At 47.5% G+C, this 16767-nt stretch overlaps 1 protein-coding gene and 1 pseudogene across 8 annotated transcripts in view; both read left to right on the top strand.

Annotated features, from left to right (window-relative positions):
* KCNMA1 (potassium calcium-activated channel subfamily M alpha 1) overlaps positions 1-16767 on the top strand; it is a 735030-nt gene that overhangs the window by 123354 nt on the left and 594909 nt on the right. The window lies entirely within an intron of this gene.
* LOC119038125 (peptidylprolyl isomerase domain and WD repeat-containing protein 1-like) lies at positions 1112-3004 on the top strand (annotated as a pseudogene).

Here is a 16767-nt window from a genome sequence, read left to right as displayed (position 1 = left end):
TTTGGATGTCAGTGCCTCCCTCCCGGCACCACTGCTTTTACTTGATTTTTACTGACATATTTTCATCTGTTTCTTTAATTTACCACTTTGTTTAGGGTATATTTCTTACAAAAACATGTAATTGTATATATTTATTCACCTTATGTTATATATATATTTGATATACATGGGTATGTAAATATTTTTAAATTTTTTATTCTAAATGTGAATATATTTTGGCTTTCTGATTTTCTTCTGTTTTTAACGTCTTATTGTAACAAACCATTTAAAATTTTATTTTATATTTTTCTCCAGTAAATTGAAATGTTAGCTTTACCTTTGTTGCCTCTCAGATATTTACATTTTTCTTCAACCGTAGTTTGTTAATGGTTCATGTACAGAATGAAACAGCATCTTTTGACTTCGTACTATGTAAGGTAATAACAGTTTTTCCTTTTTTTCATTCCCCTACCCTTATAAGGTTACATTCATGCTTTTATTGTATATTTGGAGATTTTAAATATCTGTTGTATTATTATTACATTTTACTTTTTCACGTTTTTTCTCTTCTCTTGAAAAAAGTTCTATTTTACTTCTTATTTTGTTTTGCGATATATCACAGCTATGACAATTCTTTAGACCTAATGGATCTCAGCGCTCATTGCTAGATCTTTATTACCGTTGGCGTCCCTATTATTGACTTCCTTATTTTGATTACTTTCTTTGTCATAAATATGAAAAGCTTAACATCCAAACAACCTTCCTGAAAAATTCATTCTGATTTATTGCACTTTGTTTCTTCCAGCATAAATGACAAGTTGAGCCCGTTGTTGAGTTTTGCAGGGCAGAAGTCACATACTGGCCTGAGTTTTCCCCCTATTTTAGGTAACCTGCCACCCTCTGTGTGGCTGCTTCTACTTCATTGTGACATAAATAAACGAACTATGGGAAAATGGAACTCAAAGACGAGAGCTGCCAGTGGCAGCAGCCGTGGCCCAAGAGGACCACTGGGTTGGTTGAAAAATGAAAAGCACTGGGTTGGGCCTTTACCTGTCCAGGCAGCGTTGGCCAAGAAGAGGAAAGTTCTAGCGTTTGAGAGTCCATCTCAATAATCTCCCCAGTGCACCCATGTATGAGCACAGTTACATGCATAGAGGTGTTATCATCCGTGTGGTCTGCACCAAGACAGACTTTATTATTCCTGCCAGTTGTGATGGACATACCAAGTTGTGGAGAAAAAATAGAAGGGGGAATTGAATTTGTTAAACATTTTTGCAGTCACCCGGAAGTTAGAGTATTGCAGTTAGCTCTGAAGGAGCATTGTTCTGTTCTGTGGGTGACGATAAAGCAATGAAGGTGTTTGATGTAGTGAACTTGGACATGATCAATATGCTGAAGCTTGGCTATTTTCCTGAATAATGTGAGTGGATCTCTTGGCCAGAAGATGCTATATCATCAGTTGCTGCTTCTGATGAGAAGAACACAGGAAAATTTTTTATTTATGATCGTCGAAGAGATAACCAGCTACTTCATGTTTTTCAACAAACTCCATACGTTACCTCTTACTCAGATATGGCTACACTCAGTTTACAAAGCAGTAGTGTCTTCTGACAAATCTGGAGTGATTGAATATTGGACTGGGCCTCCTCATGAACATAAATTCCTCAAAAATGTGAACTGGGAATATAAAACTGACACAGATTTATATGAATCTGTGCAAGGCTTATTCAACCAACATATGTTTTTCAGCTGACAGGAAGAAAATAGCTACAATTGGTTCTGATAGAAAAGTTAGAATTTTCAGATTTTTAACTGGAAAACTCTTGAGAGTCTTTGATGAATCACTAAGTAGTAGATGAGGCAACAGCTACCAGACATGGATTTGGCCAACGAGTGGCTGTAGAATGTGAGCTGGAGAAGGTGCATGCAGTGAGATTAATATCGTTTTCTGAAAGATTTTTATTTATTTTAATTTTTAGAGAGGGGGAAGGAGAGAGAGGGAGAGAAACCTCAATGTGTGGTTGTCTCTCGCACGCCCCCTACTGGGGACCTGGCCTGCAACTCAGCCATATGCCCTGACTGGGAATCAAACCAGCAACCCTTTAATTCACAGGTTGGCGCTCAACCACTGAGCCACACCAGCCAGGGCTAATTAATTTAGTTTTTCACAAAACTGGACACTTTGTGCTGTATGAAACAATGCTGGGCATTAAAAGTCTACATTATAAGTGTAGAAACAAACCGGTGTGTGCGGACCTTAGGCAAAAAAGAAAATATTAGGGTGATGCAGCTGGCTTTGTTCCAGGGAACAGCCAAAGAACATCATGCTGCAACTACTTGAGAAATGAAAGCTTCTGAAAACCCTGTTCTTCAAAATGTTCAAGTTGACCCAACAATAGTCTGTACGTCTTTCAAAAAGAATAGGTTTTAGTATATGTTCACCACACGAGAACCAGAAGATACAAAAGTGCAGATTCTGACCAAGATGTTTTTAATGAGAAACCTTCCAAAGAAGAAGTCATGCAGCTACTCAGGCTCAAGGACCCAGACGTGTCTCAGATGGCGCCGTTACCCCACAGGCGTGGGAGACGTTCACACCAGACTTGCTCTGCTGAACAAGTGCCCTAAGATAGTGGGAAACGTCTGTGTTCACAGCAGGAATGGTTATTATAATGGACATACATTTCACTGTATGATTAAGGGCTTTGTGATTCAGACAGGAGATCCAACAGGTACTGGTATGGGAGGAGAAAGTGTATGGGCAGGGGAATTTGAACATGAATTTCATTCAGCATTATGACAGGACAGACCATATACACTGAGCCTGGCTAATGATGGATTGAATATGAATGGGTCTCAGTTTTTCATAACAGTTCCAATGCCTTGGCTTGATAATAAGCACGTGGTATTCGGACGAGTGACGAAAGGAATGGAAGTTGTACAAAGGATCTTCAATGTCAAAGTCAATTCCAGAACAGATAAGTCCTACGAGGATGTCAGCATCATAAATATTACTGTCAAGTGATATTTGGGAATACCTTAAGACTTCCTGAATGTACAACTCATGTTTTAGGGATTGCCATATTGTATTTTTCTATTTTTCATTAAAGGGCATTTAAAAAAATATACCTAGTAATCAGTGTGCCTTTTAACCTTCAGACCCAGGTCTGGCTTAAGAGTTGGAAAATTTTCTTGTATTTTCATAGTTTTTCAATTCAGTTCATTCTGAATTGGCTGCCTGTCCTCTATCTCTATCATCTTTTTGTATAACCTGCCACCTTAGACCTCACACTATTTCTGCTTATCTCTTTCTTTGTCTTCATTTTGGGGGTGCTTTTAAAATTTGTCCTTCATAACACATCTTTTTTCAAGGGTAAGTCCTCTTGATTTTTATTGCAGACATAGAATAGATTGTTTATTGATGCTTCCATTGTTATAAAATTATCATTCACTGAGCACTTAATATGCTCTAGGCACTGTGCTAAGCAATTTGCTTGCATTACCCCATTATAATCCTTAGAACAAGTGTGAGAGGCATGTGCATTGAGTTTCCTCACTCTATAGACTGCAAACAGATGCTTACAGAGGTCGAACTTTCTCAGCCTCACCTAGGTGGTGCTTGCTGGGGCCAGGGTTCAGGGCTAGCCAGTGTAACCACAGAGCCTGTGCTCTTGGCCATGATGACATAATGCCTTTCTAACCAGTGATTCTTTTCGAGTGCTATGCTGTCTGCTTTTTGTGTTTAAGAAAGGCTTTGACAGGTCTGGTGGGAGGTTTTTGTGTTTTTCATTATTGAATGCAGACGGTGTTTGCCTGTAAGAGCTTCTCGGCTCTTACAGTGGAGCACTGGTTGATGAAATGAAGGCTTACATGATCCAGCAAACTGGAAGGCGGGGCGGGCGAGCTTGAGCCATGAGAAGTTCCAGAAGGGAAACTTAATCCCCGTGATATTTCTTCCTTGCATTTGGTGAACCCATTATACTGTGAGCCAACTGTTTGCATCTGGCTTGCTGTTTGACCTGGCCATCGTGCCAGGTACAAACTGTGCTTGAACTTGTCCTCTTACTGGATCTACCACCTGCCCCCAGCTAGTTGTCTCCTTGGTGTGCCTGTCATGTGATTCCTGGGCTTTCCAGGGCTGCCAATGATCCATGTTGCTGTGGATCCTCACCAACAAGAGGGGGACTGGTGAATGCAGCCTCCCTGCCCCATGCTTGGCTCTCCATCCTGCTTAGTGCCCCCCATCCCATCTCGGCAGCTCAGATGTACTTCAGTGACCTCTACTCTCGTTGCATAACCATTCTGCCACTTCTCACAAAGCAAGGCTTGCCAAGGGGCCTCACTATCTTTTCCCTTTCTTTATCTTGTTTTTTGTTTTTTTTTTAAGAGATTCTCTTAGGTTCTGGCACAGAGATAGCACTATTCCTAGGTTTTACTTGAGCTGTGGCACGTTTTCCAGGCTTGCTGTGCTCGTTTGGTTATGTCAATAGAAATCTGGGCAGGGAGGCATTGCAAACCTGTGCTCATGTTGCCATGGTGATTCATAAATGGACAGTTCCCTCCAAAGCCTTTTTCCCCCAACTGCCCGTGCTCATGAGCATGGGGATGGGAGACAAGTTCCTGCTTCCTCCTGACTTCTCCTCTGCTCACCTACTACTTGCATCTTCCTCTCTCCCTTTCTCCCTACCTCAGATCTCAGGCCTTGCCAGGAGGAGACTATAGTCTCTGGACTGGACACTGAGTGGGACAAGGCTCTCGACACCTCAGATTTGGTAGCTGTGTGGTAGTGGTCCTGGTAGTCTAGGTCAGGGTAAATTATGCCGTCTTTTAGGAGATCAAGAGACTTTATGATAAAGAGGCATTCTTCTGAAAGCTCTCTTGTACAGTCCCATGCTGAGAACTTAGGTTTTAGAAGCCTGTCCAGGGTTTTCTGGAACCCAGGTAGGGATGGGTGCAGTCATCGATTCCTGTGGCTTTGATTCATTGTCAGGAGGTGAGAGAAGCAGTGTCAGGAATACACTGAGTGTGTCTCATTCATCCTCAAGGGTCACGAACTTGGTGTATTGCTTCCATCTGTCTGTGTCTGGCACTAGACACAGCCACATCCTTGAGGTTTAGTTGATGGACAGTCATTTCTTCCACTCCAGAGCCTGACACTCCAGAGCCATCAAATGTGATATGCAAATGGCCTTCATTCTCAGGCTAGGAAAGGATGATCTTTCTCTGTTGGACTCGATTATTCATAAATGACACTTGATAATAAAGCACTTGCTGCTTCAGAAAATTCGCTGAACGAGGTTGCAGGATTTCCCCAACTGAGAGGACAGAAAACCAAGAGGAGACCCGTACAGATCAGTAATTGACTCCCCAGGTGAATTTGAGGTTTTCTCTCTGAGATGTCGCTCGCTGCCATGCTTTGGCCTCTGCAAAGACCTTTTGTTCTCCTTGCCAGCAGAGTAGCTGGTAATGGCCTCATGAGGAGAAAGAATATAGGAAGGGCAAGGGCAGGGAGTGGGGGCTGGTGAGGAGGAGAGCAGGAAACCTAAGGCGGGGAAGGCAGTGAGTTTAACTTAGGAGTCACTGGCTTCGAGGTACCCGTGGGACACCGGGTGAGACAGCCAATAGACAGCAGGAATAGGGGAAAGATGTCCGTGGTGGTGCAGAGGGTGGCTTTGGGCTCCTGTTTGCCTTTGTGTTTTGTGAGACTCCCTTAATGGTTTTGAACTTCAGTTACCTTGCCTGTAAAATGGGAGAGTTCACAGCACCTCACAGTGCTGTCGTGAAATTATGTCAGTCAGTAGACAGGGTGTTGTGTTGGGTGCCTCCTGGCCTGACATAGTGTCCCAAATCTTTTCCTTGAGGGGTGCTTTCTTCTGGAATATTCTTTATAACAGCCATGAGGCACTTACATATGTGGAATGCCTGTCCCTTGGTGAGGAGGATTGGTAAGGCTTTGTTGGCACTGAGGTGGTAGAGAAGAGTCTGGGGTCCAAGTGGTGCTGAGGTCTGGCCAGGCCGTGGGGTCAGGGGATGATCCCGGGGCCCTGGGCCAGGGGATGATCCTGGGGCCCTGGGCCAGGGGAGAAGAGGTAGGTGAGACTAAGTGCCATCCAAGACTGTGTACATCCAGGTGAGCCCTCTACCTCTTTCTGAGGCTGGGCTTCCAAGGCAGGATCTACTTCTTCATCAAACTGACGCTTGCTGAAAGCCTCGGCAGATGGTCTCAACCAGCCCTCCTGCCAGCAGCTTCCCAGACAGGAAGATTTCCAGAGACCGGCAGCCTTCTGCGGGAACCCACAGGGGACGAGGCAGAGGAGACTCAGGAGCCCTCGGCTTTTTCTCCAGGGAAAGGGGATGTCTGTCTCTAGTACGAGGGCCTCTTCTCCCCTTCTGCATACCGTGGGGTCACTTTCCTCATTTGTTTACCCCGTGGGCTGGGGCCAGTGCACAAGCACATGAGTCTGCCTGTGTCTGCCTGACCTGGGCTGCTAGTGTGCTTCCTCGCTGCTGTCTCAGGGAACAACCTGGGAATGGACCCACGGAGAGCTAGCTCCTTCTCCCTTTCATAAATAAGGAAACAGGGCCTGAGAAATCAAGGACACTTGTTGGTTAATGTTCTTGTTGGTGCATATCATCAGAGGTAGAGAAGGTAATGTGAAGGCCACATTCTGTCCTCTAGGCAATGGGCAGCCATCTGGGGGCTGTAGAACAGGACAGTAGAATGACTAAGGTGGGACTTGATGGTAAGAGTCAAGGTCAAGAATAAGAGTCGAGGTCAAGAGTCAAGAGTCTAGCAGCGTGATGCTAGAGGGCATCAAAGGGAGACAGACCAAAAGTCAGGGCATCTGGCATGGAATCCATCACAGCGGTGCAGACGTGAAGCCAGAGAGGCCAGTCTGGGCTAGAGCCAGGGAGTCCTTCCATATGTCTGGCCCGCTTCTCAGCATTCTGCCCCAGTGTATGAGTAATGTTTGGAGTTCCACGTGCCTTTTTTTAAAACTGTTTTTCTTTGGGAAACCAAATATTACAGGTCGAAATATGTCCCCCCGCAAAAAAATGTTGGGGTCCTAGCCCCCAGTATCTGTCAATGTGGCCTTATTTGGAAGTGATCGAGTTAATATGTCATCATCGGGGTGGGCCCTGATTCAGTATGACTGGTGTCCTTCTGGAAAAGGGAAATTTGGACACAGACATGCTTTGGGGAGGCTGTGTGAAGATGAGAGAGGAGATCTGGTGATTGCTGTATAAGTCAAGGAAGGCTCAAAACTGCCAGCTCTCCACCAGGAGCCGGGGGAGGCAGAGACGGATTGTCCCTCCCAGCCTGCAGCAGCGTCCGGCCCCGCAGACACCTTGATCTGAGACTTGTGGCCCCCAGAACTATGGGACAGTACATTTCTGTTGTGCATGCCGCCCAGTTAGGAGCATTTTGTTATGGTAACCCTTGACAGTGGCGTACACCAAACTTTGCAGATTCCATTTTTCTACTTCCTGAAAATGCTTCTACTGATGTCGAAGGATCACATGTGACCTCCTGACCCCGAGGAGTTCACTGGTGGTAAGTCTTCTGCATCTGGGTGGCAGAAGCTGCTCTCTGGGCTGCGGAGAATCCAGGTAGCTCCTGTGGGCAGCGGCTGCCAGGTCACGACCATTTTCCGGGGACTTTGCTTCCCATTTCCTGCCCGTGTACCTGCCTGACCAGCGGAAGCCTGGGGAAACCGCTGTGGGGTCCGGTGAAGAGTGGAGCAGCGGCCTCTGCGAAGGAATGTGTGTGCAGACCTGGTCAGGCAGCCGGGCCAGCCTCCTTCTGCAGGGCCCTTCTGAGTCACTCCCTCAGCACCTAACCTGCCCTGACCCCAAGCTCAACAGGGGCTAGGTAATGAAGACTGGGACCTTGTTGGCGGTGAGCTCACAGTCGGGTTGGTGACATACCAAAACTGAGCAGAGGTTGCCTTTGAAAGTCAGATGCAGTGTGGTGAGTTTCTTTGGAATTCCAAATCCTCCCATTCTGTCAGTTGGGTATTTAATCCACCAGCCCTTTGTTGTGCTTATTGTCTTTTCAACATTTGATTTCATCCCCTTTATATACTCACAAGCTCCCAGAGGGCAGACACCTTCTGCCTTGTTCTCCCTCGCGTGGGGTAAGGCACCATTTGCGCGGGGCTTATCTTCTGCTTCATTCAGCAGGCCTGTAGGATGTTGTATCAATATCCTCATCATGTGAGAGGGAAACCTAGACTCTGGGCAGAGTGATTTGCTCAATGTTTCACAAGCAGAGCTAGACACAGGGATCCCTGGGTACATAGTAGGTTCACAAAAAATGTAGTGCCTCAGTTGGCACCATATCAGAATTCTGTGTTTGATGGTGCCTTCAGCGTTTCATGGTTGTCAACCTTGTGTCCTTGGCTAAGACCATGCGCCACTGGGAACAGGGATAACCTCTTCAATGCCCCCCCCCCCCCCCCCGGCTCCCGGCCCCTACTTGGTGCACATTCCCCTTCTGCACTGATGACCGACGTGGTGTTAAACATGTGACCTTTCACTGGCAACTCTAGGAGGGTGATGAGCTTTATAAATCTTCCTGGTGCCTGAAATCAAACCACACACATAATTCACTCACATGTGCTTGCTCAGTTGGGCTTGCATTCTCTCCGTCATCCTGTCTCCAGCTCACACTGGACGCCTTACAGTTCTGGACTTCTCCAGCCCACGGCGGCATGTTTGGTCTATCCCAAATTCCTGACCTTTAGGCTTTGGGTCCCCATGGGCAGCTTGTTGCCATTCAGACACCAGGTCCTGGCCCTCAGTGAGGCTGCATCAAGTGTTCTGCCTCCTTCCTTCTGCTTTCGAAGCACTGTGCCCGCCTGGGTGTGGGTGGAGAAGGGGGTGATAAGCCAGGAGCACCCTGGGAGGTGGCAGGGCTCTGGATCTGCAGCCAGCCCCTTACCCCCATTTGCAAAGCCTTGCCAAAAACCTAGAGTTGTTATTGAGTTTGTTTAAAGGGCCTGACCCCATGCCAGGAACTGAGGGGAATGTGGAGAAAAAGAATCATTGTCTTCAGAGATACAAGTCAGCCAACAGAGGTTCTAGTTAAAACTAAACTTGTGTTTAACTAAGGTTCAAATCCCCATCCACTAGCTTTGACCTTAGGTGAAAGATTCCACTTCTCTTAACTGAGTTTCTTGGTAAACTTTTATAAAGTTTTTTTGTGAGCATTAATGTAGCACATAGTAATACATTGTTGGCACCTGGTGAGTATTAGGTTGAGACACTCTGGCCCCTCACCTCCACTGCATGCTAAGAACTGACCCATAGACAATACCTGCTGGGTACCAGGCATCTTAAAGGGGCTTTGCAGATATTCACCCCTTTCATCCCATGGGCACCCAGGGAAAGATTGAGGCACAGAGTGATATAAGGAATTGTCCAAGGTTCCAAGGTGTGGAGCTGGGTTTTGGCACAGACAGTCTGGCCCCCAAGTACCTTTAAACGTCACACCGCGGGGCCTTGCTTAGACCAGCCTATGTGATCTTGGACAATGTCCCTATGCCTTAGTTTCCTCATTTTTAAAGTCGGGATGAGGGTGCCAACTAGGACCCTTAGGAGAATTTCTTGAGCTCTGCAAAGGGCACGGTAGGATGCCTGGCTCATCTTAAGCACGCAGTGAATGGCGGCAGCTCTTCCCACGAGGGACACGTGCACAAGGGACCACACGTGGAAGCTGTCAGTGTGGCATTGCTCCAACCAAAGTATCCCAGCTTTTATTGTAGGTGTTTGCAGACTAAGCTCATTGTGGGCTGCGTTAGGGGATATGGGAGGGGGCACTCGGGTAAGGGGGTGAGGGCATCATCTTGGTCAGTGGGGAGAGCGAGGAGGCCAGGGTGCCAGGAGCAGAGTCTCGGTAGGGATGCTGGGTTTGGGGAGTTAGGTCGGAAGCTTCGGGTGTGGATCGTGACCTGTGGGCTGTGAGGAGATACTGAGGAGGGTAATGCCCACAGGGATCATTTCAGAGTCTTCTGGCCCGTGGGCAGTTTGGCTGTTACAGACTTCTCATTCATTCAGTTCCTGGCGTCCTTCCCTGGTGAACTGAGCACTTGTCACAAAGCAGGGCACAGGATGCTTGCCTGTCCCTCCGTCTGCTTTCCCAAGGGGCCGCCCCTGGGCCCTGGATACATCCAAGGCTTTGAGTTTACTGCCTTTCAGCTGCTGTTTGTGTCACAAATGCCTGTCCCACAAGGGGCATTAAAAATAACCCAGTGGGTAATAGCATTTCTCAAAATAACTGCTTGTAAAGTGCTTTGCTGGGGTGATTGGCTACTAAAATTAGACTCCCTGGAGTGTGTGTGGGGGGGTGTGTGTATGAGAGTTTTATACCCACTTCCCCCAGGACGAGACCCACAGCTGGTGTCTTTTTGTTCTGTGGTTCCTTCTGTCGTTGCTGCGTGTCCCAGAGACGTGATTACCCACTCACCCCACGATGCCCTCTTCTGTCCTCCATTCCTTGATAAACTGGAGCGCTTGCTGCCCTACATTGCCTGGTTGTCCTACCCCAAGGAGCAGAATTTTGAAGACTCTTTGGGGGCGGGGTGGCCTCATTGTAGCAGTGGCCTCATTCCTCGGTGTGCCAGGTAATAATATCACACCATGGGGGCGTCTCACTCAGCCTGCTGTCCAAGGGGGAAACTGGGCCACAGAACAGCAAGGCAGCCCCACTCAAGGTGCCCTAGTAACTGAGGGCACGGACATGCCTGTGCAGGGCTCTCGCTCAGGGCCGAGGCTCTGGAATTCTTCAGTGGTCTCCTGGGCCAGTTCTTTGGGCCACCAGGCAGCTCAAACCCAGTCATTTCTTCATTCGCTAATAATACAAAAGGGAAAGTGGGGGTACCCTTAGAGGAAGTTACAAAACAAAGGGAATCAGCACTGGGGGAAGTTTTGGTGCAGGACAAGCAGAATCTGGGGGCCAGAGGCTGGCTCGTTTCCTTTTAGATAATGACTAGCCTTGAAGGAAGTGAGCGGCCTCAGTATCCCTGTGTTTGAAACACAGGAACATTTGGTAATTCATTTAGCAAGCACACACACACACACACACACACACACACATACACACATACCTATATATGTATATATGTATATTATGGGCAGGCACTGGAGTTACAGAGTGGCTCACAGTGAAAACAAGGTCAGGAACACATTTACAAGCCAGTGCGCTATACGTATGCACCTCCGTAAGGCCTGGGTTTCTGCATGGTCCAGGGAGAGAAATGCATCCTTGACGCCCAGGCTGCATCGCTATGTCTGCTGGCCTGGGATGGCCCCTAGAGATCTGAGTCCTGGAGAGGAAAGCCTGTGAGGGTTTTACCCTAAATGGAAGCCCAGGGAGCAGTGAATTTCCAGTTCCCCGTGGGAATTTCTACAGTGGAAAGAGCATAGACTATGGAGTCAGGTGGACTCTGCGACCATAGGTATATTGTTTAACCTCTTTGAACCTGTGTTTTCAACTGCTAAATGTGAGTAAGCATAGCATTGACCTCCAAGGGCTCCTGTGAGGATTAAATCACACAATGTATCCAAGTGTTCCACGTGGTCCTGATATATAGTAGGCACTCCACATTTATAGAGATTTGTAGTGGTTGTATTAGTGTTAAACTAATAAAAACTGTCTGCCTGAGAAGTCCCAGTAATCCTCGCTTTTAACCAGTGTGATGATAATTTCATTTTGGGGTATTATCAAGTCCTTGCTGTCTGTAAGACCATCAGAAAGCTGGGGTCACTTACTGGAAACTGGTCCATTTCTGAATGCTGGAGTTGGGGTGAGGTGGGTACATTTACAAAAATTTAGATCACATCCTATATTAGATGCATTATGGGAGCTGGATATTTAAGAGGAATCTTCCCTACAAATCCACATGTACAGCCAAAAAATGTTGATTGCTAAAGTGAGTAGGGACCTTAGACATCAAGACATATGGTCCTTTAACCCAGTAATTGTTGATCGGGCGTATTGCCCCCCCCCCCCCCCAACTCCCACTATGGGACATTTGGTGTAACTGGGCTGGCAAGTTACTGGTATCTAGTGGACAGAGGCCAGAATGCTGCCAAGCATCCTACGATGATAGGACAACCCCTGAAGGACAGTCAGCTGGCCATGCCTCAGCATGGTGGCCTTTCTTCATGTTGACTGAGGACAACATTGGAAGGTCTTCTAGGGTAACTGCTTAGGGGATTTACCACCTTGCTTGCTATCTTGTGGACACCCTTGGGCCACCTGAGGACCAATGGATACACTGGCCTTTGCTGTGTTGGTGCTTGATCAGTGCGTGTTGAGCACATACATGAAAGAGAGCACAGCACCTGCGTATGGCACAAGGTGGCTGATGATAAAGGCTGAGGTTACTGCCTCTTAGACTTGAGCAGCATCAGCATCACCTGGCAGCTTACTGCTAACACAGACCAGCTCCATCCTCAGGATTCCTGGCCCTGTAGGGCTGGGGTGGGAACCAAGACTGCGTTTCTCACAGGTTTCTGGGTGATGTTGCTGGTGAGGGCTTAAATTATTGTCCTTGTCAAATAACTTGCATTTTAACTTTACTTTTACTGTGTTTTAGTCCTGGGGATGTAGTAGGCAATAACAACAACAAACAACATATTGCTCAAGAAAATATGTTAGAATCAAAGAAGTAAATTCCTAATGGTGGAATTTCAGGCCCAGGTGTTACTGATTTAGATGACTGATTTAGATTCTGTTATATATGCCTACTTTTAGGGCTGACCTGAATGGAGACCAGCTCAAGCAGTAAGGCGCCCTCCCTAATGCTGCTGACATTTCACCTGCAGGGATTCTTGAAACCTGCCATGCTCTTAGGAAGCTCATTTCTAAGAACCTCAAGAGGCCCTGAGCACAGGCTTGGACTTGTCATGGCCTGAGGGAACACACCCTCCCAGCAGGGGGCAGAGGCCTGAATACTCTTCTTCAGAACCAGAGGAGGGAGACTGCTCAGGGCTATCTGTGAGTTCCAACTTGAAATCAAAGGAAGGGTGCTGTTTTGTTTGAACAGGGCCAGGAGAAGCCCTCCAGCTTTGCCCGGGGCCAAGGCTGGCTTCCCTGCGACTTCTCCACACACCCCTGCTCCCGTCTTCTTGAGCTTCAGGAGAGGCAGACAGGAGCAGACCTAGGCCTGCTAGCCCGGCGTTTACAACAGCAGAATTTACAATAGTTCATACTTGCAGAGCACTTACTATGTGTGGAGCACTGTTGGTAAACATGCCTGAGATTCACATCAGGCCAAAAAGGGTCAGGAAAGATTAGGAATAGTCAATATTGGTGGAATACGTGTCCTGAAACAATTCCCAGGCACTCTGTGTACATTACTTTATTCAGTCTTTAAAACATCCCTCAGAAGTGGGGGTATGATTGAACCCATTTAAAAGAAAAGAATATGGAGGCTGTGGAAATTTGAGTAACTATCTCAAGATCTCTCAAAAAATAAAAGGGTAGCGTGAGGTTTGGATTCAGTAATATTCCAGAGCCTGGTTTTTCTCTGTTGTCTTGTGCCAGAGTGTGGTGGTGAGGGGAGGGGGGGAGATGCAGGTGAGGGAGAGGAAAGGGCGTGTTTGATTTGTGCTCAATCTGCCAGCTCCTAGACCTTGGTTTCCTCCATAGAGTCTGTCCTGGCTACTGCAGCCTACATTAGCTCCTCTTTCCAACCTCTATTCTGACCTGATCCGGGTATTTAATTTGGTTTGGCTGATGATGATGATGATGATGATGATGATTAACTCCATCTTGTAGAACTGCAAGGCCCTTGACAACAGAGATTATCCTCAGGCTCCCTCCTGCTCTCCTGGGATGCCTTATAGAAGAGGTCAGGGTGGCGGTGATAAACACCCAGGCTCACCCAGAATTAGTACCTGGCTCACACCTGGGGTGACAAACCACTGCAGTTTGTGTGGGACTGATTTTAGCACTGCAAGTCTGAATTCTGGGAAACCCCTTAGTAAAACCAGAAAACCAGGTCGCAGTGGGTTACTCTGTACCTCATTTTCTAGGTAAGGACATCGTTGTCTGCAGACATACAGTGAGCTCTAGGCCTCATCCATGGTTATTGGTGGAGGCTGACCCCTGGGCCTGCTTCCTAACGCCTGATCCAGTCCTCTCTCCTTCCAGTGCCCCTGCAAGTGAGGCTCAGTGGTCTCCTGCTCTCTGCCTTTAAGATACTGACTTTATAGGCAGCTGCTGTCTTGTCTCAAGGCTCCTTGCTGCTTTCATCTTCTTTCAGAGAAATGACCCCCAAATTGAGAAGCTGTGGCTGAAACATGCTTACAGGACACTTGTGATGGGCTGGGGGCTCATCGGGGTTACTCTCTGAGGGGCAGTGTGCACCCTAACAGCTTGTTGTTAGCAACACGGAACTCACTTGTCCTGAACCACAGAGCGTAACAGTTCTTTAGCAGGGACCAGGGGCCATCAACTGTTCCCACGGTGGATCCTGGAGCTGAGAACTGACTTAATGTGAAGATAGAACACCAAGTTCTAGACCAGCAGTTTCCAAAGTGACATGCACAAAACTGTCCTTTGGAAAATGGGAAGAAAATATTAAAACATCAATTTCTGTTGACTTTCATTATCCTTAAAAATGACTGTTTCTCTGTGTTAATAATGTATGTAACTTTGGGCATCTGGTGAGCATACAGACGCACGCATGTTGGGGTGTGACTGCGGGGGGCTGCTCACACCCCCCAGCAGTGCTCTCTGTGCTGCTGAAGAAGGGCGTATTTTAACAGTCATGAGAGCTCTTGGCTGGAGAATAGATGTTAGGACTCCTTTCAGCCAGGGGAGGTCCAGATGAGGAACAGAGTGAGTTTGAGTGTAAATTGGCTTAGAACATCTCTCAGTTGATGTTTAACTGATGCAGATGGTGCTTAAGCGTCTCTGTGGCTGATGTGTGCTCTATTTATGGTAACAAGTCTCAGGAGAGCGGTTCTGTGCACAGGGAAGTAGCTTCCCGCAGTCATGCTCTGCACACCTTGTTTCATCACATCTCCGACAGGAAGACTTGTTAGCTGATGGGTGACGGGAGGCAGCGTTCCATAGATCAGTGGTTTTCTCAGTGGAGTCCCTAGGCCAGCTGCATGAGGATCACCTGGGAACTTTTGGAAATGCAAATTCTCAGGCCCTGTCCTTGACCCCAGAACCACAGATTGGGGGTGGTGCCCAACATGTCTTGTCACCAGCCCCTCAGGTGATTGTGATGACAGGCAAAATGGTGAACCCCTGAGATACACTGGCGGGATTTGGGTTTGAGTCCTGGTTCTTCTCCTGTTGGTCCTGTGGCCTTGGGTAAGTGAGTAGTGGCCCAGGGTCTTGGTTTTCTCATCCGACTAATGAGGGCTGTAACGCTTCTCCCAACTTACGTATGAGGATTAAATTGAAGATAATTGATGTGAAGTGCTTAGCACTGTGCAGAGCACATAGAAGGTGCTCCGTGTCTGGAGGGTGGTGATGACTGTCCAGCATGTCCTTTTTGTCATCATGATAATGGCTTGCGTGGCCGTGCCAAGACATCAGATAAATTGCCTATTCCCCTTAAATGTCACAGCGCTATTTTTGCAAACGAGTTGTCCCTGTGCAGAGATAAGCTTTGCTCATAATTTCACCAGATTCTTAAATGAAGAAAATGGGCAAACAGTTTTCCCTTTCCCACATACTCCCATTTTTTTGTGTGACAGAGTCCAATGACAACACATCCATCACCAGACAGGCCTGGAGCTGGCCAGTACAGGTTGCCGGAAGGTTCCTGTCTTCCCCAGAGAGTACGGTGGGACCGTGAGGGTGTCTGCAGAGCAGAGATAGAGCCTGAGATCCCTGGGACAGAGAGCCCCGCGCCCTCGTGCTTACCATCAGGAGGCCATCGCTCTTCTCTCTGGGAGGAGTGGCACCTCACTTTCCTCCTTGTCGCCTGCCTCAATGAGCCACATGGTGACAAAGTGAGAACTGTGTCACCGCCATGACTCCTCATTAGGCTGATGGTGGATAGGGACAGCAGGAAAATGAGTTGAACTCTGCTGTGGCATTTCTCTACTTTTCCAGCAAACTGCCAAGATATCCTTCTCCCGTAGGGGTGGAAGGGAATGGTGGAGAGGAGGAGGGCTGGAATGGAGAGATTTCTGATATGCTGTTAGTGGCACAGCCAATTAAAAGAGATTAAAACAGAAATCTCTGCTGGCTGCTGGAATGTCACAGTTTCTTCTCCTGGCCACCCCTCTACACCACTGAAGAAATTAATTGCATGGATGTTGACCAGGTAGCAGCTGAATGCTTAGATAGCAGCTCTTTCTCTGGTGGGTAGAAAGGAAGAGAGGGGTGGGGGGGGGTTGTAGAGGAGGGAGGGAAGGGGGGTGAGAAGACTGGGGGGCATGAGAGTGATTAGGGGGCAGTTCAGGGATCGAAAGGGGGCTGCATGAGATCTGAGCATTTTCAGGTGGATAAGACAAGATCTGCTGGAGTTTCATCTTGAAGATAATCAAAGGACTGGGAGAGAGACTTTCTATCCCTGTTTGAGGCTGTGAGGCACTCTTGCCTTCAAATTCTTCTTTCTCCATAGACCCTGAAGCCTCATGAGGGCCAAGATGAGCTGTAAGGAGGACGTTGGGACTGTGGAAGGTCAAGAACGGTCCCATGGTGCTATTAAATAGTTGGCAGGAAGATGAACAGGGTGCCTTTGCCCTTATGCTTTGTCATACATTTGTCCAGAAGCTTCGGCCAATGTGTGGTCAGGTGACCTGCAAAAGAGA

The sequence above is a fragment of the Artibeus jamaicensis genome, unplaced genomic scaffold (genome assembly GCF_021234435.1).
Source record: "Artibeus jamaicensis isolate MK-2021 breed Jamaican fruit bat unplaced genomic scaffold, CSHL_Jam_final contig_332, whole genome shotgun sequence".
Taxonomy (NCBI): domain Eukaryota; kingdom Metazoa; phylum Chordata; class Mammalia; order Chiroptera; family Phyllostomidae; genus Artibeus; species Artibeus jamaicensis.
This window is presented reverse-complemented; position numbering and strand designations above follow the sequence as displayed.